Raw genomic sequence first — 26,263 nt, forward strand, 5'->3', positions numbered from 1 at the left:
CCCTCCTCCATTCTCCTCTAAAACGAGAACAATCATACCGCTCTATTGTGAAAATGTTTTGAAAGCTGTAAGTTACTATGGAATTATAATACATGTAATATTGTAAGCTATTATTGTAATAAGAAAGAAAACATTGTTACTTTAAAAGCTGTTTGCAGTTTACCTTGGCCCAGAAGGAAGGCAAAATTCTTTTTAACAAGAAACTAGTTCTTCGTCAAGAATGGAGAAAAAACTAAACCAGCAGGTATGATTATGAAAAAGAAAAGAATCCAGTGGGAGCTGAAAATCAAAACAGGAGGGGAGGCTGATCATGTGAGACCCCTGGAAAACTCTAGTAATCTTGGAGGTGGGGTTTTGGAACATAAGGGGCCACACACTATTTAATGTGTATACTCAAAGAAACTGTATCTCTAGAAAGGTAGAGGGCCTGGAGGCATAGAGGCAGGAAATACATAGATCACATAATACGTACTGGACTGAAATTTGCCCCCAGAATAAAGCTTTGAATTGTTTGAGGGCAGAACCTAAAATGAAAGTATAAAGTAAATTATTATATAAACACTCAAGAAACATGCTCTTTTCAAAAACATGGTGGACAATAGGCTTATTATAAAAAATGTTTCCTATCCCTCTTTTTATTTATTCCTATATTTATATTGATTTCTTTTATTAATCATGAATATATCAATATTTTAATTTCATCAATCTAAGGGATACAAAGGAGGCATGTTATTTACTAATCAAGGACATGAGTCAACCATAAGTTAAAATTTAACAAACTTGAATTGCTTTAATAAACCTTTGTGATTCCTTCGGTGTTTTTCTTCTTTTCTTTTTTCTTTAGTATGATTTAAAAAAGAAAAAGGGCACACACACAGAAAAAAAGCAGCCCAGAAAACTAAGAATCCAGAGCAGTTCAGAGAATAAGATATTCGTACACCCAGCTTTGGTGTTTTGCCTATGCATACTACACGTCACACAATAGGGTCTAACCTGCTTAGGGCAGCACTCAAGGTCCTTCCTGATATGCCTTCTGACCATCTCTCCCATTGTACTTCCCACCCAGTCCTTACCTCTTTTGCAACATACCCTAAAATACCAAACTGCCCAAGTTCCAGAACTCACCCTGCTGTTTCAGACTTCTCTGCCTATAATCCCACCACCTCCTTCATCCTGAAGAACCCAAGTCAAAGATCACCTGCACCAGGAAGCATCCTCCATCCCCTATCAGTCCCTCTCCTTCTGTCTGGGCATCTTTCCATAACTAACTGCATTTATGGTTACCAGTATGGGCTGCCTGGAGCCATCACTCACTAGTTGTGTAAATTTGGCCAAGTTGTTTCACTCTTCTTTCTCCCAGATTTCTCATTTGTAGAATGAAGACAGTAATAGCACCGATAATATAGGTTTATTGTAAGGATTTAAATGGGCAATACTTATAAAGCATTTAGAACAGTGCTTGGCACATAGTAAGTGCTCAATAAATGTTATTGGTATTATAGCTATTAATTTGCTTATCTTTGTTTGCTTATTTGATTCTCAGTGCCTTTGAATTAGAGACAGCACAATGCCTAGCACATCATAGAATCAGAATACACATTTCATGCTAATGAAAACTGTGTATGTGTGTATTTTTTTTTAATCAGAAACTTCTGGGGCTATGGATTCCTTAGTGAATTCTTTAATAATTCCCAGGTGTTGCAAATATGAGCTAAATTTAATCTTTGATATTCCATGAGCATCTATTGATAACGATAATAAAATCCTATTTTTGTTTAAAAACAGGTTCCAAAACACAATGCTTACAGTCCATGGCACTCTATATTTTCCTTCACGGAAACAAAGCATCAAATTTAATTTGCATTTTGCATCAATAAGTTTTTAAAAAAGGGATTTTCATTAAGAGCAGAATATGGCATTTAGGGAGGATAATTAAATGCATCTGAAACCCAGGAGATAAAAAGAGATGAAGAATTTTGTAATAAAAGCAGCCTAGCTTGATCCCCACCCCCTCCTTCGAAGTTCCAAAATGACCATCCTTGGAAGACAGAGTGGGCTCTTCAGTTAGAGCATCACGGAAGGCTTTGTATGGCATTTGTCCTTGGGAATCTCCACCTCCTCTTGATGTGTGAGGTTGACATTGTCACAGAATTGGACTTGACCCCTAGAAATAAAGACAGACTTAGGAACATTTCATTTCCAGCCCTGATTCTCCCTCCCCTCCATCTCCTCATTCTCTGTTACAGAAACACTATAGGTTTCCTTCTTTCCTTCTTGCTTTCTTCTCTCCTTCTTCCCTTCCCCCCTCCCGCCCACCTTCCTACCCTTTCCTTCCTGTCCTTCCTACCTTCCTTCCTTCCTTCCCTCATTCCTTTCTTCCCTTATTACATCCCTCCCTTCCTCTTTCTCTCTCTTTCTCCCATACCCCCCCCCTTTTTTTCCAGACGGTGTTTCAGAAAGCAAATGTTCCTAGAATTACTGAACCAGCTAATGAAACCACAGCAATGATTCGTGGAGGCATGAAGCCCGCCAACGTACTTAGGAGAGAATGCCAGCCTCCTCCCCTGTCTCTGGTGAACTTCCTCCTCAGGTAGCTCCTGCCCCCACTCCCACCCCAACTCATCACTGTCTCTTCACTGGAGTCTTCCCCTCTATTGCCAAACAGGTTCGTAGATTCCCAATAATAATTAAAAAAAATTTTTTTTTTTACTTGCCTCTTCCGCCTCTTCAAACTACCACGGCATTTTCCTTCTTTCAGAGCCAAATTTCTTGAATATGTCACATACTATTTTTGTCTTCCTCACTACCTGTTTAGTCCACAACTCCTTACAACTCACTGCTCTATAAAACAGCTGTCTGGAACAGCTGTTCTTAAATTTGGGGGAGAACTCAAAATATCTTTGGTAATTTGGTAGAAGTTATAGACTACTTCATCAAAACAAAAAATATATGTAATGTATTTTTTTACAACAAAAATTTCTGCATAACTTTAAGATTAATAAACTCCCTGAAGCTCATCTAGGGAGTTGGTAAAGACCAAAAGATTTGGCCTTTTGCTCCAACAAGTCACAACTTCATTTCCATTTTTGAAAGTTTTTAGAGGACAAGCAAGCGCTTTGGGTTCAAACCAAGAACTTGGATTCAAATTCTTCCACTTACTAACTGAATCATCTTGGCCAAATTGCATTGTGTCTCTGCCCATCGATTTCCTCACCTGTAAAACAAAGATGGTAATATCCATCTCAGAATTTATTGTGGGCATTCCATGTAACAGCATTTGGGAAACACCTAAGATCATACTTCGCATCTGTGAAGCATTTGGTAGATGAAAATTATCATTATTCTTTCCGGAACCTTATGCTTCTCTCTTGGGAGCATTCTGACTCTCCCTTCTATGTTTAGCTTTTTGGCTCTGTTTTATCCTGCTGTCCTGTCAGATTAGATGCTTCCCAGAATTCAGCCCTGACTGACCTTGTATCCCCATCCTTCCTTAAAAGATGTGTCTGTTCTCACCTCTTACCTGACTGAATCTCTGCCCCCTGTCTTCCTATCTCCAGCCCTAACTGCAATGGCATCTTTCCACCATCGTCTGAAATTTAGTGTCAAAAGCCAAACTCACCTCTTCCCTCCAAAATGGGTTCTTCTCTTTTGACTTTCCAATATTTCTCTACCAGTCTCCCAGTCACCCAGACCTCTGGGACACTTGGCATGATCTCTGCCTCTTCCTTCTGCCTTACATCATATATAGCCAGAAACTAAAGTCTTTTAATAGCCATCTTTTTCTTTTCATTTCTACTGTCACTGTCACCTCACAGTAGAGCTTTGCCACCAGTTTCCTGGTTGTCCCTCCTTTCAGTCTGCACTAAATGACACTGTTATACCTCACTACTGTTTTGTATCAGCTCACCACTACCTATTGCTCACTCAAAACGATTTGGGTCAGAGAATAAAGTGACTGGTGAGATCAGCCACAAATTTTATTAACATATTCATGTTCAAGTACCTTTTAGAAATAGTTAAATTTATTCTGTGGGGAAAAAAGAAACCTGGTTTATTCCTAAAATAAAACCCAATAAAAGAGGATAATAAAAAAAAAAGTCTACTTAACAATAATTAATGATGTCAGGACAATGAAAATAAAAATACGGTTTTTTGAAAAATTTGAATCACAGAAACATATTGTGGTTTGCAGACATGGAGAAGAATCCCAAGTAGCATTGTCATTATTCACCAAGGAAGGACTACCTTGGTACCAAACACATAGCCCAGTACCCTAAAACCACATTCTAGATTAGAACACATGTCATAAGATATTGGAGGTAAATCTGATTTGAGGTTGAAGACTCAAAGGGAGTCTTGAGTCGAAATCTATGTGCATTCAAAGAGACACCAAAGAAAAGAGGGAAGTAGAGATATAGAATCAATATGTAAATCAAAGCTTGTATTCGTTCATTTCTTAAAATCTAGGGAGTGCAATCATACTGTTTTTCTTGCAGACCTGACTGAGGTTGTACAATTTCCATGTGTTCTTTCCTGACCACTTCAAACCTCTCTGAATTCATGATACCTATTATCTAACCCAGAGATTTCCAGCCTTCTCTGTTCACAGCACCTTAAGTGTCTCCCTTTTATTTCATGGTGTCCTTTGGCCAAAAGAAATACCTAATAGTCTTCATCAGTTAGTAGTTATGTCCAAACAACTTAGTAAATTATGTCCTAGCAACTTAGCAACTGTTTGAATGAAATAGTACCTATAAATTCAAAGAAAGCTGCTATTTAAAATTTTATTCTTATACAATTATAATTACTAATGGATGTATGTGCCTATAAGGCATTGCATGACTTCTCAAATTTTGAAATCAGACTGGACACTGCCACCCTCCTTGCCTGTTCCACATGGTTTTTGGAAAAGGACTTGCATATTTATCACAATAACTGCCAAGAATCCAGTTTTGCAAAGATAGAATAATATTAAAACAATGTACATGACCTAATATCAAAACTATGAACTAATAGTAGCTCACATGTCAGATGATAAGCCATACTGGGTTTTTTTTTTTTTTTTTTTTTTTTTTTTGGTAAAAAAATATCCCGTGGTGCCTCTGTGAATTTGCTGTGGCACCCTGGGGTGCCTCATCATATAGTTTTGGGATCTCAGCTCTAATCCCTGGCTGCCCAAAATTTGGTAAAAAGTCATCAGCATTGGCATCAGCTAAGAACTCATTCCCACCCCACCCCCAGATCTATTGAATCAGAATGTGCATTTCAAAAAAGAAAGAAGAAAAAGAATGTGCACTTCAACAAGATGCCTAAGAGATTTGTATGCATGTAATAGCTTGAGAAGCACAGTTATAAGCCACTATTTGTCACCAGATCTTATCCTATAATTGTGGATTGTCTTATATTATTATTATTTTTTTAGTTCTCACACCATTATTTAATCTTTTCGGCACAGCTTTCCAAGTGGACAGTTAGTTAGGTGGAGCACAGAGATGTCATTATGTTTTTATGTTTTGTGGTTCCCCCGGTGTTTAGCACAGTATCTTGCATGGAGTAAGAGGCTCCAATATCTGCTGAATGATTGGATTCAGTCTCTAGGTCTCCCGGATATGGTGGATAGAGTCACTTGTACAAGAAAATTGTTGATGAGGCCAGATCCCAAAGATACCAACAACATTCTTAGTAGGTTTAAAAACAACATGGCCTTTTTAGGATCTTGGGCTTGATATGTTAGTTCTTCAAAAATGGACACATCCCATTATTTGGATCATGGTGAGAAGAGAATTATATATTATATATTATATATTATATATTATATATTACTATTCAGCTTGATAAGGAATATAATTATGTTGTAGGGATAAGTAGCCCAACACCACAGAGACATGACTATGGAAAACTGAGTATAACTAGTCAAAAGTTAGGTAGACTGCATTTCCTAAAAACCTAATGCACTAAGTGTTCCAAAATAATGCTGCCATTTATTAATTGCACTCATGAATCATTTGAATGCCAAGATCTGCATGTGTGCAAAATGCCATGGAAATTGGATTTAATTCTGTTTGAAACAGCTGTCTCCACTACAGCCAAACTGAATGTACCAAGTTCTTGGGAACAAATTTGAGAGGGAAAGAATGCAGAAAGGAGTCTTTGCTTTGTTAGAAGATTCAGGTTTGTTTCAATGCCAGCAGCTACTCTCTACTTACTTATCGTGCATCAGAGATATTTCTCCCATCGGATGTTCCATTGACTCAGTGAGATGAAGCACCATGATAGGGGACGCGAGGTCAGTCTATGATCTTTCTGCAGCTACTCAAATTGATCTCATAACCACAAACCATTTTTCTCACCCCAATTAACCACCTCCTATATGTAGACAGGGAGGGAGCGGAACTCAGAAAAGAACACAGAATAATGGATTCTTAGAGACCAATAGATCAAAAAGTCCACTCCTTTGCAAGAACTCTTGACTCAACCTCTGTGACAGGTCTCAATTCTGTTTGTCCCACAACTTCCACTGCTATGACTGTCTCTCAGCTGGATTACAGCAGCAGACTCATACCTACTGCCTCTGCTTCATTCTTACATGAATACAGCCCATCTCCACCCAGTACCCTGAGTCATCTCTAAAAACAAAACAAGCAAAAAAAAAAAAAAAAAAAAAAAAAAAAACACCATTTACTCACTTGACTAAAACTGTTCAATGAGTCAAATTGCTCATGATGGCTAGAATAAAATATAAACCCTTCCTATAGAAAAATTGTTCAACAGAAGTTTCGCCGACTCTGATTTAGGATCTTCTAGGATCTGGCCACTGGCCACTATTATGACCTCATTTCATATCACTTTCCTCTCCATTCACTATGCTCCAGCCACACTGATCACACTGATCCCTAGAATAGTCGGTCCACCATTGGGGACCTTGCTCTAGCTACTCTGGTTGCCTAAAATGCTCTTACCTGAGATCTTTGTGTGGATAACTGTTTCTCATTATTTAGACTTTAGAAAAGAAGGAATCTCATCAGAGAAGTTTTCCTGATACCCATCCTATATAAATAGTTGATTCCAACAACATGCACCTCTCTATACATCACTAGCCTATTTCATTTTCTTAAATACTTATCCCATCTGAATGGGATATCCTATTATTTATGAATGAATGTGTCCACTTTAAAATTATGCTTTGTCATAAAAATGAATGCTCAAATGGGATCAGCGATCTTACTTGTTTTGTTCATTCCCCCATTACTTGAGAAGAACCTGACACAATAAGCACATGCTTGTGAAGGCTTTATAAGTGATCTATTCTCCCTCCCTTGTTTTCCAAGAATAATTGATATCCAGAAAAGCCATTGTCTTGTGCTGCATCACACGTCTACTTAGTGCAAAGCCAAAACTAGAACTCAGTCTTGGAGCTTCTGGTGCACTGCTATTTCTGTTATACCTTCTGGCTATTGGTTCAAAGATAACACAACCTCATCCAAGTAGTTTTTAAAAATTTTTCCAAAGAAGTTTCGCTGACTCTGATTTAGGAATGCCCCATCTTTGGGTGTGAAAAATGCTCTGTGATGTTCATCACCCAAACCCTTCTGTGTGAAGACCTCTTTACTTTACCAAACTTTCTTGGGGTATTAATATAAAGTTGGTTTAGACTTCAAGGTGAAGACTTTTTTTTTTTTAGTTTCTTCTTTCCTTATTAAAATAAATCTGTTGACGAAATTAACATATCAGATGGAACAACAAAACTAGAAATAACTTAGATCTCTGAAGATAATTTATTCATTAGATTAGAACTTTTAAATACAGGCAAAAGAGAAAATAACTATTATTAAAATGTTCCAACCAAATTGCTGCTTATCTTACACTATGCTAATTAGTAACAGCACCCAAAATTCACTCTTCCACAACCATCAGAGAAAATTGGAGATTGGAGAAAAGCTGTGGGAGGGGGTGAATGGCAGGGGGTGGGGTGCTACTAGTTATTAGAAAGGCTGAATAATAGCCATTAAGGTTTGAGTTCAAATTCTATCCTTAGGATTTGTGCCCAGATTCTTAATACTTCTTTTTTTTTTCTCATTTCTCTTCCTCATTTTCTTTTTTCTTTTCTTTTTTTTTTTTTTTTTAATTTCTTTTCACTGTTCCAGAATTCATTGTTTATGCACCACACCCAGTGCTCCGTGCAATCCGTCTTTTCTCTTCCCACCACGCTGAGGACAACTCTTTCATATGTGCGTGTTAGAGTTCTTACAGGATTAAATCCCCTTCAATCTATTTTCTGCAGAGCAGACAGAATAATCCTAACAAAGCTCAAGTCATATTAGGCCATGTTTTCACTTACCCTTCCAAGTCTTCCTATTGTTCTTAGGAGAAAAATACGAACTCCTTAATGTGAACGACTGGTTCCATTATAGTCGTACATCTGCTTGCTTTTCAATTCTTATCTTTCCCCTGTATTCTCTACCTCAGCCACAGCGGATTATAGTCAGTACTTCACCTGAGAGCCTTTATAGATCCCTGGCCCCTTTGCTGGGATGCATAATTTTCTTTTAAATTATGGAACTATTGTATAATATTAAATGCTAGGGACTGCATTGTGTTCTCCCCAAAATCTGAATATTGAAACTCTAATCCCACAAGGTGACCATATGTGGAATTAGAGCCCTTAGGAGGTAATTAAGGTTAAATGAGGTCATAAACATATAGCCATAATCTGATAGGATTAGTGTCCTTATAAGAAGAAAAACCTGATAGCTTGCTTTCTTTTCTTCTCTCGCTCTCTGTCTCTCTGTCTCTTTCTGTTTTCCCATGTGTGCATAAATAAGTGATCATCTGACATACAAAAAGCCTAATGGTGTATGTAAGCCTAATGCTTCCCTGCCAAGGGAAGCAGCCTCCAAATTAAGCCTACCTTGCTGGCATCTTGATCCCAGACTTCTGGTCTCCGGAACTGTGAGAAAAAGATTTCTGTTGTATAATCCACCCAGTCTGTGTTATGTTTGTTAAGGAAACTTGAATTGACTAATAGATATAGTATTAAAATAGTAATATAAAAGAATAATAATAGCAACAACAATAAAAATGTACTTTGTGTGTTCTGGGCATTGTGTTAGGCATTTTATATGGATTACCTCACATAATCTTAAAGACAATTCCTTACGTAGCTATTATTGTCTTCATTTTACAGATGAGATAACTGAAGTTCAGAGAGATTATGTCTTTCTTTTACAAATGATAAACTGAAGTCAATAGAAGTTAAGTAATGTACACAAGTCACATCACAGACTTGAGGTGCATCCTGCAGCAAGGATTAGGAATCGGCTCTGAGTGCATGCCCTTTGCATCTAATTGCTACATGACTCAGTGTCTGCCCCAAAGGGGATTGAAGCCCTAATGTCCCATGAGGGACTGCTGAAGGACCTTAGAATGTTTCACCTAGACATACGTGGTAGCTGCCTCAAGTATCTAAAGGACTATGAGAGGAGTAGATTTATTTTCCAAGAACTTAAGCAAGGGCATTAGAATCAATGGCAGGAAATACCATAAACTAGCTTTCAGCCCACTGTAACAGAGAATTTTCTAACAGTCCATAGATGGAATGCGCTGTCTGGAGACCTGGATGTCTCTTCATGAGTGGGTTCAAGAAGGAACTAGAAATTAATTCAATGGCAGTATGGAGGGGATCAGACAGCAGATGGTGGTTGAAAACAGATGAACTCTGAGCTCCCATCCAGCTCCAGGAATAAAGGGCGCTCGGTTTGTACTATTCATGACCTCTTGGTTGGTACAACCATTTGAGATGGCAAAACACATAGTCCTAAACCAGCCAGACCTGCTTGGTGAAGATACGGTTGCATTTTTCTGTCACTGTTAGCCCCCCTCCTTTTTACTGGATGCCTGAGGGAGGTACAGTGAAGATCCCATTCTTATTTGGGAATAAGTAATTCCATTTGTGGTAAAGGCATCCCAGTTCCCCACTCTCACTTTCCCCCCTTCCCCTGCCTTCTAAAGCCCAGCTGGGATGGTGAGCTACAACAGCGCTCGGGGAGGAAAGTTACACTCTCTAGTTTCCATCTTTAATAACCACAAGCATAATCACATTATTTTATGAGAGGAAGTGTTATATATTTTTTAAAGTTGTATTTATTTATTCAATAGAGAGAGACACAGTGAGAGAAGGAACACAAGCAGGGGGAGTGGGAGAGGGAGAAGCAGACTTCCTGCTGAGCAGGAAGCCCCATGAGGGGCTAAATCCCAGGACCCTGGGATCATGACCTGAGCCTAAGGCAGATCTTAATGACTAAGTCACCCAGGCACCCCAGGGAGCATTATATTTTATAAAAAGAAGCTTTAGTTTAAAAACTATTGAGGAATAGGGAAGGGAAATACACATTTTTGTCTTCCTATAGTTCACTTTGCCAAGTTGGCAACAGATTTATTCTTTTGCTGCAATTGTTCTACTTTTTCACTGTTTCCCCCACATTCAGTCATACAAACCATCAAGCTCTTATTCTCCCAATACACCTAAATAACACTGGATGCTTTCTTTTCATTTTAGACCTACCAGCATGGTTCTCAGTAAATCAAATTCAACTAATTTACATTTTGCCTTAAAATAATAAATAAACGTCTTGAGTGCCTACTCTGGCCAGGATCTAAGCTAGATTTTGGGATACATAAGTGAGCAAACTTTGGCCTCTTCCCTGGAGGAAAACTTTATGGGATTCTTTGGGTTGCAAATCACAAAAACCAAATTTGAATTAGCTGAGACAAAAAGGGAATTCATTGTTTCACATATTCAAACTCAGAAATGGCTAAAGTAACAGGAATCAGAGGCTTGAGTGCTTTCAAGTTGTCTTCTTCCCATTTCTTATCCCAGTTCACTTTCTGTTTTGGCAGCTCCTCCCATGAAGCTGACATAAAACATTCAGGAACTCCAGGAACTCAAGGCTCCACATTTCTGAATTCACTACCATAAGGAGAAGTCTCTCTCCATACAGTTATAGGTTTAAAAATCCTGGAGAAGAACTTGACTGGCCCAGCATGGGTCACATGCTCCTAGTCACTGTGGCCACAGAGGCAGGACAAGTTTTTTGTATTTTGTTTTTTGGTTTGTTTTTTTTTTAACATCAGTTTTAGTAAGGTATAACTGATATACAAAGAACTATACATATTAAATGTGTACAATTTGATGAGTTTGGACATTAGCTACTATTTGAATCTCATATTAGAGTAGAGGGGCATGTCAGTGGAGAGAGGGAGGAATAGTTTCCTAAAAAGGAGACACTATTCCCTTAATAAAGATTGGTTACAAGTCCATAAAAGACCAAAACATGCTTTAAGGAGCTTACCAGCTGGGGTGCCTGGGTGGTTCAGTGGGTTAAAGCCTCTGCTTCCGGCTCAGGTCGTGATCCCAGGGTCCTGGGATCGAGCCCCACATCGGGCTCTCTGCTCTGCAGGGAGCCTGCTTCCTCCTCTCTCTCTGCCTGCCTCTCTGCCTACCTGTGATCTCTGTCTGTTAAATAAATAAAATCTTTAAAAAAAAAAAAAAAAAGGAGCTTACCAGCTGATAGGAAAGGCAGCTATGCAAGCAAGTAATAACAACGCAATGTTATACATCCTTTAATGGAAGTGCATCCTAGAGTAACGTGGAGGACCAACAAAGCATGAGAAAGCAATTAATTCTGCCTGGAGGTATAGATTAAACTATAACGAGAGGTGAAAGTTCATGGAGAAATGAGAAAAGGTGTGAAAATTGGCCGAAATCAGGTTGTGCTAGGCTTTGTGTACTATGTTAAGGAGTTTAGACAAAATTCAGTGGGTTACAGGATATGACTTGAGCATTTTATGCAAGGAAGTAATGTCATATCACCCTTACACTGAGACACAAGGACCCTCCCTTGAAACCTACATTTTGCGAGACAAAGCTCTAGCTCTCTTCTAGATACATCAGTCTCTTCAAGGCAAGGAGTCCACAGGGCCAATGGAATGTGTCCACCTAGAGCCTATACTCTCCTCCACTTCTAGATCACAGTCTGGGTGTTCAGCAACTGAGATTCCCTGTTCAAAATATCCCAAACCTGCTTTTAGGGTTTTGAAATTGTGTAGCCCTCCATAGGTCCATTCTCTAGGCCTTAGAGGTGTTTGTTAGAAATGTAAGAAAGTGGTTCTCATTGAACGTAGGGCTAGATCTTTGGATTGCTGTCTTCTTCTCAACCCGAGCCAGACCTACACATAAGCAACCATGTCTAAGGGACCTGCAGTTGGCATTGATCTTGGCACCACCTACTCCTGTGTGGGTGTCTTCCAGCACGGGAAAGTGGAAATAATTGCCAATGATCAGGGAAACCGGACCACCCCAAGTTATGTCGCCTTCACGGACACCGAACGATTGATCGGTGATGCTGCGAAGAACCAAGTTGCGATGAACCCCACCAACACAGTTTTTGATGCCAAACGCCTGATTTGATGATGCTGTTGTCCAGTCTGATATGAAGCATTGGCCTTTCATGGTGGTGAATGATGCTGGCAGGCCCAAGGTACAAGTAGAATACAAGGGAGAGACAAAAAGCTTTTATCCAGAGGAGGTGTCTTCTATGGTTTTGACAAAAATGAAGGAAATAGCAGAGGCTTATCTTGGGAAGACCGTTACCAATGCAGTTGTCACAGTACCTGCGTACTTCAATGATTCTCAGCGTCAGGCTACCAAAGATGCTGGAACTATTGCTGGTCTCAATGTACTTAGAATCATCAATGAGCCAACTGCTGCTGCTATTGCTTATGGCTTATACAAAAAAGTTGGAGCTGAAAGGAATGTGCTGATCTTTGATTTAGGAGGTGGCACTTTTGATGTGTCAATCCTTACTATTGAAGATGGGATCTTTGAGGTTAAGTCCACAGCTGGAGACACCCACTTAGGTGGAGAAGACTTTGACAACCGAATGGTCAACCATTTTATTGCAGAGTTCAAGCGCAAACATAAGAAAGATATCAGTGAAAACAAGAGGGCAGTTCGTCGTCTCCATACTGCTTGTGAACGTGCTAAGCGTACACTTTCTTCCAGCACCCAGGCCAGTATTGAGATTGATTCTCTGTATGAAGGAATCAACTTCTATACCTCATGCCCGGTTTGAAGAATTAAATGCTGACCTGTTCCATGGCACCCTGGACCCTGTAGAGAAAGCTCTTCGGGATGCCAAGTTAGACAAGTCTCAGATCCATGATATTGTTCTGGTGGGTGGTTCTACCTGTATCCCCAAGATTCAGAAAGTTCTCCAAGATTTCTTCAATGGAAAAGAACTGAATAAGAGCATCAACCCTGATGAAGCTGTTGCTTATGGTGCAGCTGTTCAGGCAGCCATCCTTTCTGGAGACAAATATGAAAATGTTCAAGATTTGCTGCTGTTGGATGTCACTCCACTTTCTCTTGGCATTGAAACTGCTGGAGGAGTCATGACTGTTCTTATTAAGCGTAATACTACCATTCCTACCAAACAGACACAGACCTTCACTACCTACTCCGACAACCAGCCTGGTGTGCTTATTCAGGTGTATGAAGGTGAGCGTGCCATGACCAAGGACAACAATCTACTTGGAAAGTTTGAACTCACAGGCATACCTCCTGCTCCTCATGGTGTCCCTCAGATTGAGGTCACTTTCGATATTGATGCTAATGGTATCCTCAGTGTCTCTGCGATGGAAAAGAGAACAAGATTACCATCACTAACAACAAGGGCCGCTTGAGCAAGGAAGATATTGAGCGCATGGTCCAGGAAGCTGAGAAGTACAAAGCTGAAGATGAGAAACAGCGGGACAAGGTGTCTTCCAAGAATTCAGTGGAGTCTTATGCATTCAACATGAAAGCAACTGTTGAAGATGAAAAACTTCAGGGCAAGATAAATGATGAAGACAAACAGAAGATTCTTGACAAGTGCAATGCAATCATCAACTGGCTTGATAAGAACCAGACTGCAGAGAAGGAAGAATTTGAACACCAGCAGAAAGAGTTGGAGAAAGTCTGCAACCCCATCATCACCAAGCTGTACCAGAGTGCAGGAGGCATGCCAGGAGGAATACCTGGAGGCTTCCCTGGCGGTGGAGCTCCTCCCTCTGGTGGTGCCTCCTCTGGGCCCACCATTGAAGAGGTTGACTAAACCAATCTGAGAATAAATAGGTTGAGCATTGTTCCACATACAATATTCAAAGGACCCAAATTTGTAGCAAATTCCATGGCAGTTGTAATGTTGAGCTGCTATAGCAAAAGAACTGGGCATTCTTGATACTTGAATATGGAATATGTGCACAGGGAAAGGAAATAAACATTGCACTTTATAAGCACTGTATTGTTAAGTGGAAAATGCAATGTCTTAAATAAAACTGTATTTAAAATTGGCACACACACAAAAAAGAAATGTAAGAAAGAACTTGGACGTGGAAGCTGGGATGCCTACATGTATGCAATGGGTTAGAGCAATGGGTTAGGAAAGGAGGGGTTTGGGCAATGGGCTGAAAACCTCCATTTTAACTCTTCTTTGGGGCCCTGCAAATGTTAGGGGTGGGCTGGTCATACACCATAAGGTTAGTCAGAAAACTGTGGGGAATTTTAATGGATAAGAGTGGAAGCAGAGAGAAGCAGATGGGTTTGAGAGATATTTCTGAAGTAGGGCTTCTAGGATTCAGTGACCAGTTGAATGTGAAGCATGAGAACAAAAAAGAATAAATAAAGGCTCCAGTTTGCAGCTTGGGTGATTGGACTGTCATAATAAAATGGGCAATATAGGAAGAGAAACAGAAGTGGAGAAAAGATAATACTATGATAAAAATGATTTTCTTGTGTTTTTCACTATAAATGTGGATTATCAATGTCCCTTTGGGGAGATGGTAATGATCAATGCCTCCTTTGGGAAAGGAAATAATAAAAATCAATGAAATCGAGAATAGAAAAATAAAGAAAATCAAATGAAACCAAGAGCTGATTGCTTGAAAAAAATCAATAAAACTGACAAACTCTTAGCTTATATATACCAAGAAAAAAGAGAGAAGACTCAAATAACTAGAATCAGAAATGAAATGTCTACTGACTTTAAAAATACTACCAATCTTAAAAAATTTTAAAAAGATTATAAAGGAATACTATGAGCAATTGTTTGCCAGTAATTAGATAATTCAGATGATATGGACAAATTCCTAAAAAGATAAAAACACCTGAAGCCGACCTAAAAAGACATAGACAATCTGAATAGACTGATAACAAGTAAAGAGACTGAAGTAATAATCAAAACTACCCACAAAGGAAATCCCAGGCTCAGATGGCTTCACTGCTGAATTCTCCAAACATTAAAGAATACTGAGTATCAATTCTTTTTTTTTTTTTTAAGATTTTATTTATTTATTTGACAGAGAGAGAGAGAGCACAAGTAGGCAGAGCACTGGCAGAGGGAGAGGGAGAAACAGGCTCCCCACTGAGCAGGGAGCCAGAGGTGGGGCTCGATCCCGGGACCCAAGGATCATGGCCTGAGCTGAAGGCAGTCGCTTAACTGACTGAGCCACCCAGGTGCCCCTGAGTATTAATTCTTTACAAACTTCCACAAAATAGAAATGGAGGGAACTCTTCCATTATGGTTATTTTTATGTGTTAAATTGACAGTGCCATGGGGTGCTCTGATAAACTATTTCTATGTGTCTGTGAGGATGTTTCACGATGAGATTAACATTTAAATTGATGGGCTCAGTAAAGTGGATTGCCCTCTCCAGTGTGGGTGGGCATTCCTCAAACCATTGGGGGTGAATAGAACAAAAGGCAGAGAAAGAAGGACTTCAACCCTTCTTCTTCCTGCCTACCTCATTATTCATAGACTAAAAAACAAAATCCACATGGTCCTTTCAATAAACACAAACAAAATTTAGCAAAATCCAACACTTATTCATGATAAACACACACACACACAAAATCTAGGAATAGGAAGGAACTTCCTCAACCTGGTAAAAGGCATCTACAAAAAACCCATAGCTAAACATGATACTTAATGGTGAAAAATGCTTTCCCTTAGGTTAGGACTGGATGTTTTTCCCCTACGATTAGGAAAAGGCAAGGATGTTCACTCTCACCACTTCTATTCAATGTGTCCTGGAGGTTCTAGCCAGGGAAGAAAAATAAATAAAGACATCTATATTGAAAAGGAAAAAATAAAACTACCTCTATTCATAGCTGGCATGATCCCGTGTATAGAAAATCTTAAGTAATTCAATAAAACTATTAGAACTAATAAATGAATTCAACAAGCCTGCAGAATGCCAGATGAATATACAAAACTCAGTTTTTTAAAATATGCTTTTAACTAACAATCCAGAAATGAAATTAAGAAAATAATTTCATTAACAACAGTATCAAAAAAATGAAACAGTTAAGAATAAATTTGACAAAATTATTGCAAAATTTACATGCCAAAAACTACAAAGAATTGTTGAAAGAAAAAAAAAAGAAGATCTCAATAAATGAAAAAGCATCCCATGTTCAGAGACTGGAAAACTTAACATTATTAAGATGGAAATTCTCCCCAAACTGATCTACAGACTTAACATGATCCCTATCAGAACTCCAGCTGACTTCTTCCTGGAAATCCATAAGCTGATTCTAAAATTCACATGAAATAGCCAGGGACTGACAATAACCAAAACTTTTCTTTAAAAAGAAAAACAAAGATAGAAGACTAATATTTCCCAACTTCAGAATTTACTACAATACAAGAGTAATCAACACAGTGTATTGACTGTGGCACAAAGTGGCACAAAGATATACATGTAGATCAATGGAAGAGAATTGCAAGCCTAGAAATAAGCCGTGTGTCTATGATCAACTCATTTTGGACAAGGGTCATGAAACTATCTAATGGGAAAAGAATAATTCTTTCAACAAATGGTTCTAGAAAAACTGAATATCTGCATGCAGAAAAATGAGGTTGGATCCTTACCTCACATGATGTACAAAATTTAATTTAAAATGTAACAAAGACCCCCAAATACTAAACTATGAAACTCTTAGAAGAAAATATTGAGGGGGGCATCTGGGTGGCTCAGTGGGTTAAGCCTCTCAGCCTTGGGCTCAGGTCATGATCTCAGGGTCCTGGGATCGAGTCCCGCATCGGGCTCTCTGCTCAGCAGGGAGCCTGCTTCTCCCTCTCTCTCTCTCTGCGGGCTGTTCTGCCTGCTGTGATCTCTCTTTCTCTCTTTCTCTCTCTGTCAAATAAATGAATAAAATCTTAAAAAAAAAAAAGAAAATATTGGGGTAGGTCTTCATGACATCAGATTTGGCAATGGACTCTTAGATATGACAGGGAAAGCACAAGAAATAACAGAAAAAACACAGATAAATTAGACCTCATCAAAATTTAAAATTTTTGTGTTTTAATAATACTATCAAAAAAGTGAAAAGACAACCCACAGAATGAAGAAAAATACTGGCAAATCAAATATCTGATTAGGGACATGGATCTATATATAAAGAGCTCATACAACTCAGTAAGAAGAAGATAGATTATCCAATTAAAAAATAGGAAAATGAAATGAATAAATATTTCTCTAAATAAGATAGATGCACAAATGGCCAAAAGCATATGACGATGCTTAGCATCATTAGTCATCACGGAAATGCAAATCAAACCTACAATGAGATATGACTTCATAGCCATTAGGATTGCTAGATTTAAAGTCAGATAATAACAAGTGTTGAAAATGTGGAGAAACCAGAACCCTCATACACTGCTAATGGGAATGTAAAATGGTGCAGCTATTTTGGAAAACAATTGTATACTTTCCCAAATGGTTAAACATATACTTACCACAAGACACAGCCATTCTACCCCTAGACATATACATAAGAGAAATGAAAACCTATGTCCATATAAATTTGTACACAAATATTTATAGCTAAAAGGTGGAAACACCCCAAATGTCCAACTGAAAAATAAATTAAAAAATGTGTTTTACCATCTGTACAATGGGATATTATTCAGCCATTAAAAGGAATGGAGACTAACACATACGACACAAAACATTATGACAAGTGAAAGAAGCCTGATGTAATAGACTGCATGTTAATGATTTCATTTAGATGAAATGTCCAAGTCTAAAAAGACAGAAAGTAGATTAGCAATTGCTTAGGGCTAGAAGCAATGGAAGGACAGGAAGATAAGTGCTAAAGTGTACAGGATTTCTTTAAAGATGACAGGATGTTCTAAAATTAACTGTGCTGATGGTTGCTCATATCAGTGTATATACTAAAAACCATTCGACTATGTTCTTTAAATGGGTGAAATGTATGCTATGGGGATTAGATCTCGATGAAGCTTTAAAGTGGTTTTAAAGGCAGTTTGAAGGAAAGAGAAAACAAGCAAACATGCCAAAATGTAAATTACTCTACAACTGAGGATACAAATGATATTTAGGAATCAAAATTCACAAATTTTCCAAAGTTTAAAAATGAAAGGCATTCTCTCTAATCCGACTGCCTAGAAGGAGGTAATCCCCATTCACTGGCCTCATGTTTCTATCTGGGGACTTCTTCCATCCCTGGCCTCTCTTATCCCCCTCTCCCAGCTCAGGAGCAATTTACCTGATTGGTAAACTTGAAAATGAAACTGAGCATCCTCTCTAATGTAGGCCAGCCTGTCCACAGAAACATTTAGCAAGCTTCTTGTGGCGGACTTTGCCCTGGCAAGGGGTAAGACTACGGCTGGGAGCCAAGTTCATTCAGTTCAGGGAAGAAGATGTGAGAAACCAGGTGATGGCATCCTGTAGTGGTTTTAAACCATGTTTGCACATTCTTGAACATTCTTTCTATCGACAGGTGGTATCTATGTCCCCATCTTTTGAGCCTAGCTGGGACTTTGTGACTGCCTTAATGAAGAGAAAGCTGCAGAAAGCTGCAGAAGGTAATTTCTAAGGCCATTAAAATAGCCATGTGGCTCTTGCTGGTTTCTTTTGGAACAATCACTTGGAAACCCTTCATTCACCATGAAAGAAGTCCAGGTACCCCTGAGGTGAACATGTGGTGAGAGTATATGGGAACAGGGGAGAGATGCTTTTCCAGTGCAGCTATTGGAGTCTTTCCAGATGCTAGATATGGGAATGAATGCTCCTGCATCCTGCCACCATTCGACTCCAACCACATGAGTTACCTTACTAAAACTCACTGAGTGGAGTCCAGCCAGTTCCCACATTGTGAGCAAATTAATGACTGGTATTATTTTAAGTCACTCTTTGGCACTGATTTATTAAATAACAAAAAAATAATAATAATCTGGAACACACATATTCTCTATCCTTGTGGAGAATTATACCTACTAGTAATGACACTTGATCTCCCTTTATCTGGCCCCTCTTTCTTATTTCTCATTAAAAGTTCATTCCAAACTCAGAAGGAAAAATTTTTATTTAGTGGTCCCTTAAACCTCCAACTTTATCTGCCCAATATAAGAATTTCTCCTGCCCTTTCTCTATGAGCATGGATGGCCTTGGGTCTCTCTGCTGAACTCTCTCTAGTGACTGGAAATGCCTCTGCAAACATTCAAATTAGCATGGCTCTTCCATAGAGTGTTCTTTCTTCAGTTTATTGAAAACCCTTTAAAGCAGCACTGAACAAACCATCTTCTACATTCACCTCTTTCAAACCTTTCATGGCAGACATCACATGTTTCTTTAGTTGGTTACCTCCACTTCCATCAACTTTACCTCCTCAAACTTGAGTGTGCATCACCTGAGGACTTCTTACCGCATGGCTTCTTGGGCCCCCTCCCCAGGGTTTCTGATTCAGGAGGTCTGGAGTAATAGGGTCAGCGAATTTGCTTATTTAACAAGTTCCCAAGTGCTGCTAACATGTAATCCAGGGACTGCTCTTTGAGAACCACTGAACTTGAGAAACCAAATGTATAGAGTGGTAGAAAGAGTCCTCATACTGGCTGTGCTATCTTCCAATAAAATATAAAGGTAGTGATCAAAAGGGGCACCTGCACCTCAATTTTCGTAGCAGCAATGTCCACAACAGCCAAATTGTAGAAAGAGCCCACCATGTCCATTGACAGATGGATGGAAAAAGAAGATGTGGCATATAATATATACCACAGATGTGGTGTGTGTATATATATATATATATACACACACACATATATATATCCATTGTATGTGTGTGTGTATATATATACACACACACATAAAATTGAATATTATTCAGCCATCAGAAAGAATGAATACTTACAATTTACATCAATGTGGATGGAACTGGTGGGTGTGATACTGAACAAAATGAGTGAGTCAAAAAAAGACAATGATCATATGGTTTCACTCCTATGTGGAAGATAGGAAATAGCACAGAGGATCACAGGGGAAGGGAGAGAAAACTGAATGGGAAGTCATCAGAGAGGGAGAAAAACCATGAGAGACTCTTAACTGTGGGAAACAGACAGAGGGCTGCTGGAGGGAAGGGGGATGGGGGATGGGGTAACCGGGTGATGGACATTAAGGAGGGCACATGATGTGATGAGCACTGGGGGTTATATGCAACTGATAAAAATTCTTGAATGCTACATCTGAAACTAATGGTGTGCTAAGTTGGCTAATTGAATTTAAATTAAAAAATAGGATTTCTTTTGGTTCAAAAAAAGATATAAAGGTCCCCAGTAAAAACCGATGTCCCTGCCTGTATCCCACAGTTGCAAGTATATGCAGCAAGGACTCCCCAGTCTGGGGTTATGGAGACAGGAAATATGCCTTGAAGAGATTCGTCTGTGGACTTCATCTAAGTGTTAATATCCTCTTTCCCAGTGACATGAGAATCGAACAGAATAGAATGGCGGAAAACCAAAGCAGATTCCACTAGCCCATTTCCTGTTTGTTTCCTTGGCATACTCCAATGCTTTCTAGAAGCTGTGATAATCCAGAAGTAAAAGCAAAAGAGTGTAACCTCATGCTTTCCCCTGCATATGGAAGAGGCCACATTCCTGAAAGAGGAGACCTGAGCTTCTTCCTGGCTGGGACCATTATTCAGAGCAGCAGCATTTGCAGAAAGGGGTGATGATAGCCCTACCTCACAAGTAGCCCTGAGGATTAAATGAATTAATATATGCAAAGCTCTTAGAAACAGACCTGGCATGTAGTAATCTGGTATTATTATTTCCTCCTTTTTAAAGATGAGGATTGAGACTTAGGGAGTTAGAGAAATATACCCTAAAACCTCACAGCTAGAAACTCGGCAATCCTGCCCCTTAGTCAAACAGAGGGATTGGAACAGGGATGTCAAAATAAAATGTGCACATCACACCCCTCACACCATCACCTCCACCGGTGACAGGCATTGCTAACACTGTTCTGCAGAGCCCAGGCAAGGTTTCCGAACCTTCCTGCAGCCCGTGCAGGGCTGGCGAGGGCTGCCTAGAAGCCCAGAGATAGACCTGCTTGACCACCCTGCAGTGAGAACACTGAATCTGGGGACACTTGTAGTGTGTTTTAAAGTGAAAGGACCAAACTCAATAGTAGAAATGCCTACAGATGGGGAAGAATCCTACGACCTTCCCTCTCACTCCTTCTGGGTTATGTTTCCCTGACTTGCAGCTTTCTAGACATGACAATGAAGTCAAAGAAAAGAAAAGCCATTTCTTCTGCCATTCTACCTTTAGTATAGGCCAATAGTTTCTTCATCATTTAAAAAAAAAAAAAAAAAAAAAACTTTGTATTTCAAAGGCACGCTTCGGTGACTCAATTTTGTCTAAGGCAACCTCATATTAAATGCTTCCTGATCAGCAGCAGGAGCTCCATTAAAACCAAATAAAAAGGGAAACATTTTAAGGATCAAAGCAGATGAAACATTACAGAAATGCCACCGTCATATTCAAAGGTCCAGTAATTCCGCAATGCAAATCCCCAGTTCTTTACAATGGTGCTAGAAAAATTAATTGTTTAATCATGATGAAGACATGGCTATAAGTAATATTAATTAATATTGCCTTGGGCCGATATTTTACTCTTCTCCCACACTGAGAGAGGGATTATTATGCATTGTAAAAGATCATCTTCAAAGAGATATTTCGGCATTCTCCCCACCCCCACGCTGGCATCACGCACACAGGCACTTTCTGTCACCATTATTCCCTGACGTCGCAAGTTCTCGTTCTGGTCAAGGCACTACTCATCATGTATCAGGCACTGTTCCAAGTACTTCACATGTATTAACTCACTTAATCCTCACCAGGATCCTGTAAGATTTCACACAACAGACCTGAGCACAATCAAGTCACTTATCTGAGGTCACACAACTAAGACAAATGGCACAATCCCCTTAGGAGCAAGCACGATGGCACAACCTGAAGAGCATATGACGTGAAGTGTTCCTGGGGCAGCTCTGCCTCCCTGCAGACGACCTTCACCCTAGGTGTGAATTATCCCCACTGGCCTACATTACCTCAGTGCATCCTTCTTTAACCCTATAAGGAAGTCACTAGTACTTCCTTGCATTTTACAGTTAATGAGAATCAAGATGAGAGAAGCTAAGTAACTTATAGTGGCAAAGCTAACACCTACATGGGGGAATTCAAACCCAGTGGCGGATTCCAGAGCACCTCTATGCAGCAGGCTGTATTGGAGAGACGTCTAGCTCTGTTCCCAATACCCTTTGTCTTGGACACAATTCTGTGTTTCTGGTTTTCTGATGAAGGCTTTACACCACTGCTAGCACCCCTGCTTTGCTGTGTGGTTCCTGGATAAACTTGAGTATTCCCACAGTCACCTCCTGAGTGCGACACATGACCACTCCCAAGGCAAGTCCAGACACCTGAGTGAGTCCTCCTCCCTCTCCAACACCAGCATGAAGGTCTACAATCAGCAGCCAAGACTCAGTCCTGCTCATCGGCGGGCACTCCTGGAACCACCTCAGTAAACCTGCCCAAAGAGAACTGATGTGCCAAGAAACAGACAACTTCCTAGCACAGGGTTCTTAACCCAAGAGCTTGCATTTCCCTGGCAATTATATATGGCATATGAGATATCATAGTCATGATATCAGACTCATCTGAGTCTGGACCAGAGAATGAAACCAAGTTTAATTTTAAATAAAAAGTAGAGGGAGAAGATTATAAAACAAAGGGCTACAGAAATGTTAGCTTCTCGAGTCTTTGATGTAGTTAGCATTTGACAGACCCAAACTTTCTTTGGAGGTGTTGGAAACCAAAACCCCTGGATTCCAGGGGCTTGTGTTAAGGGTTGTCTTAGAGACATTGTCTCTCTGTCTCTGTCTCTGTTGTCTTCTCTGTCTCTCCCTGTCTTGCTCTCTCTCTGTAAAGCAGCACATCCCTGTTCATTTCCTGATGTGGAGCTCCTGGGAGTTGGAAACAAAATGTTTTCGATGGATGCCCTTTATCTTTGGAATCCCTTCCTTCCTGGACTGGCAGAATCCAAATCTCTTGGCCTCTACAGAGCCCATTCCAGGGTTTGTCTTTTTAATTGAGCTTCCGCTTAAGAATGCTTAAGACTATTTGCTTACTACTGACAACACAATGAGACTCGGTCATCAAACAGTGCCAGGCCCTCATTTTTCCCTGACTTTTAAAGATCCAACTCAATGCTCACTTGACTAGTAACTATCCTCCCTCTTGTAATTTCCTATTAAGAATTCTTTTCTCAGACTCTAGATAAAGGCTTTATGGTGTGATTTGCTTTGGACTTAATTTTGACTCTCAGAGGAGTTTCGAACCCAGGCTAAGAGGGTATGAAAGAAAAGCCTGCAGGGTGGATTCCAAAGGCCGGGCTGCGTGGAATATGGGCATCAGATGTGAGTTCCAATCTCCAGAGCCTCCAAAACAAATGATAAGGCATAAATTAATTTGAAAATATTTTGTGTTAATGAGTTTAAAGTTTTAGTAAAGAGAGATCATTTCCCTAAGTTTATCTTGCACTAAAAAATTGAAATGCCATTTTGTATGTCCAGATTTCAGTAAACTGATCCGAGATCATTAAATTTTTAGGAAAAAAGGTTATGTAAACACAGACTTTCCCAAAGCAACATATTTAGTAACTAGTGTAGTCTATTTTCTCCACTGAAACTCATTTTATTGTGTGTCCCATTGTCCTTGTAAAACCTGAGTGAGGAAATCAAAACGATTGGTATGATAGGAGGAATGTGACATTTTGCTGATCTGGCTGGCTTTCCTTAACTCTTGACTTGCACATTTCCATAAGGCTCTGTTAGCCTTGTTGGTCACTGCCTTCAAAACTATCCATCCTTTTTCCTAAGTCCAGTTCATAAGCAGGACTGGACTTGGGGTTCCCACCATTGGTCACTACATTGCTATTTCCCGGCACCTGTCAAAACCCTGAGGTGGATTTTTAAGCCACTGAGCTCACTTGTGGTGATCCAGAGCAGAAGACAGGAAGACCCGTGAGGTTTGCCAACCAGAGTACTCTCTGCACCTTGGCTTCTGTGCTCCTGCTTCCTTCCCTCTGGCCCTTGAAGGAGTCCCGGTGGAGCCACGAGCTGGGAGATACAACTTCTGCAGCTCAGATGGAATGTGCAAGAGACCTAGACTCCAGACTCCAGGTCTTGGATTTTCACTGACCTCTGGGCCCCCAGATGACGGACTTCCTCTCCCTCCCATCCAGGTGTTTGAAATGACAAGTTATTATTTACTTAGTTCCCATTCCCACTTTCAACAGAAACCAGTGGCTAAAAATGTGCCAGGTGGTGCTGTTGATAAACAAGTTCTAATACAAGATTTCCTCCTGGAACTCCGGTTTTTTTGTTTTGTTTTGTTTTGTTTTGTTTTGTTTTCTGGCTGATGACCGAGGTGGAAGGAAACTTGGCTCTGCCTTCTAGACATTTTTCCTTTGATAGCTCATCTCCATGCCACATAGAATGACAGGAGAAAGAGAATGATAAGTTGGCTGTGCAGGAGTCCCTGAGGCTGTTTGATTCACCCTAACCTCTCCCACCTTACTGAATTCCCAAGGCTAAGCCATGTGCCCCCGGTGTGCCTGGTCTTAGGATGGTGCCCATATGACTCTGGAGTTCCCCTAGCAATGCTCCTTCATCCACCACAGCCCTACAAAATCTATCCCTTAGGTCTCTTGCACATTCCATCAGGATATATTTCTTATCTCTGTTCCTGGACATAGGAAGTGCTCAATATTCAAAGTTGAATGAACTCTGCTTATTGTTTTCCAATCTTTATTCCAGAATTAATGCATCAATCCAGTAACTGACTTTCTTGTTTCTGAGTTCCATGAGAGACAGTAGAGTACACTGGAGCCTGAAGTTTTCACGGAGATCAGCTTTGCCACTTACTGTTTACAGCCTTGGCTAGTTTCTTCACCGATGCAGGAAGCACCTATGGAGTGATTACAGGTCAAGGACTATATGCAAGACACAAAAGATGGAGAAATGAAGTGCTCAGTGCTGCCTGCAGGCTGCGAGGCTCCCACAGCTTAGTGGGGAGGAAGAACATGAGGAAGAGCGACATCGGCACAGTGTGCTGAAAGTGTGTGGTAGAAATGCCATGTAGGCAGAGGACGGGGTCCAAGGCCAGCTATTGATGGGAGCGATAGCCAGGGAATGATTCCCAGAGGAGCTTACACTTGGGCTAGTTCTGCAATTATAACTTACATTAAGAGAAGGGGGAAAAGGGTACTTCTGGCACAGAGAACAGAAGGAAGGTGTCAAAATAGGCCAGTTTGAAAAAAGCTGGAGCAAATGTTCTTGTGGAAGAATGGAGGGAGCTAATGCTGGAAGGTGAGGCAAGGGGCCTGCGTTCTATAGTGAGGTATCTGATTTTTACCCTGAAGAGGGTAGGAGGCAAATGAAAGACTTAAAAAACAAGAGTAGCCTGATTATGGGGCCCCTGGGTATTATAGTCAGTTAAGCATCTGACTTCTGGTTTCATCCCTGGTCATGATCTCAGGGTCGTGAGATTGAGCTCCAAGATTGAGCTAAACTGGATACCCCATCCCCACCCCCAGCCTGTGACGGTTCTGCATTCAGCACAGAGTCTGCTTGGGACTCTCTCTCCCTTTGCCCCTCCCCCTCTCTAAAATAAATAAATAAATCTTTAAAAAGAAAAATGTATAAAATAAAATAAAAACAAGAGTAGCCTGATAAGACATGCATTTTAGAATGCTCACTCTGACTAAGGAAGAGAAAACAGTAATGGGAGTTAAAATTCATTCATTCAACAAATATTTGGGCATCTTCTGTGTGCCTGGTATACATTTGGCAGGCCGGTCTCCTGTC

The 26,263-nt window shown here is 40.0% G+C and overlaps 1 pseudogene; it reads left to right on the forward strand.

Moving 5' to 3' along the window:
• The first annotated feature begins 12,185 nt into the window (after positions 1–12,185).
• LOC132006386 (heat shock cognate 71 kDa protein-like) lies at positions 12,186–14,388 on the forward strand (annotated as a pseudogene).
• The last annotated feature ends 11,875 nt before the right edge of the window (positions 14,389–26,263 follow it).

This window comes from Mustela nigripes, chromosome 1, assembly GCF_022355385.1.
Source record: "Mustela nigripes isolate SB6536 chromosome 1, MUSNIG.SB6536, whole genome shotgun sequence".
Lineage (NCBI taxonomy): Eukaryota > Metazoa > Chordata > Mammalia > Carnivora > Mustelidae > Mustela > Mustela nigripes.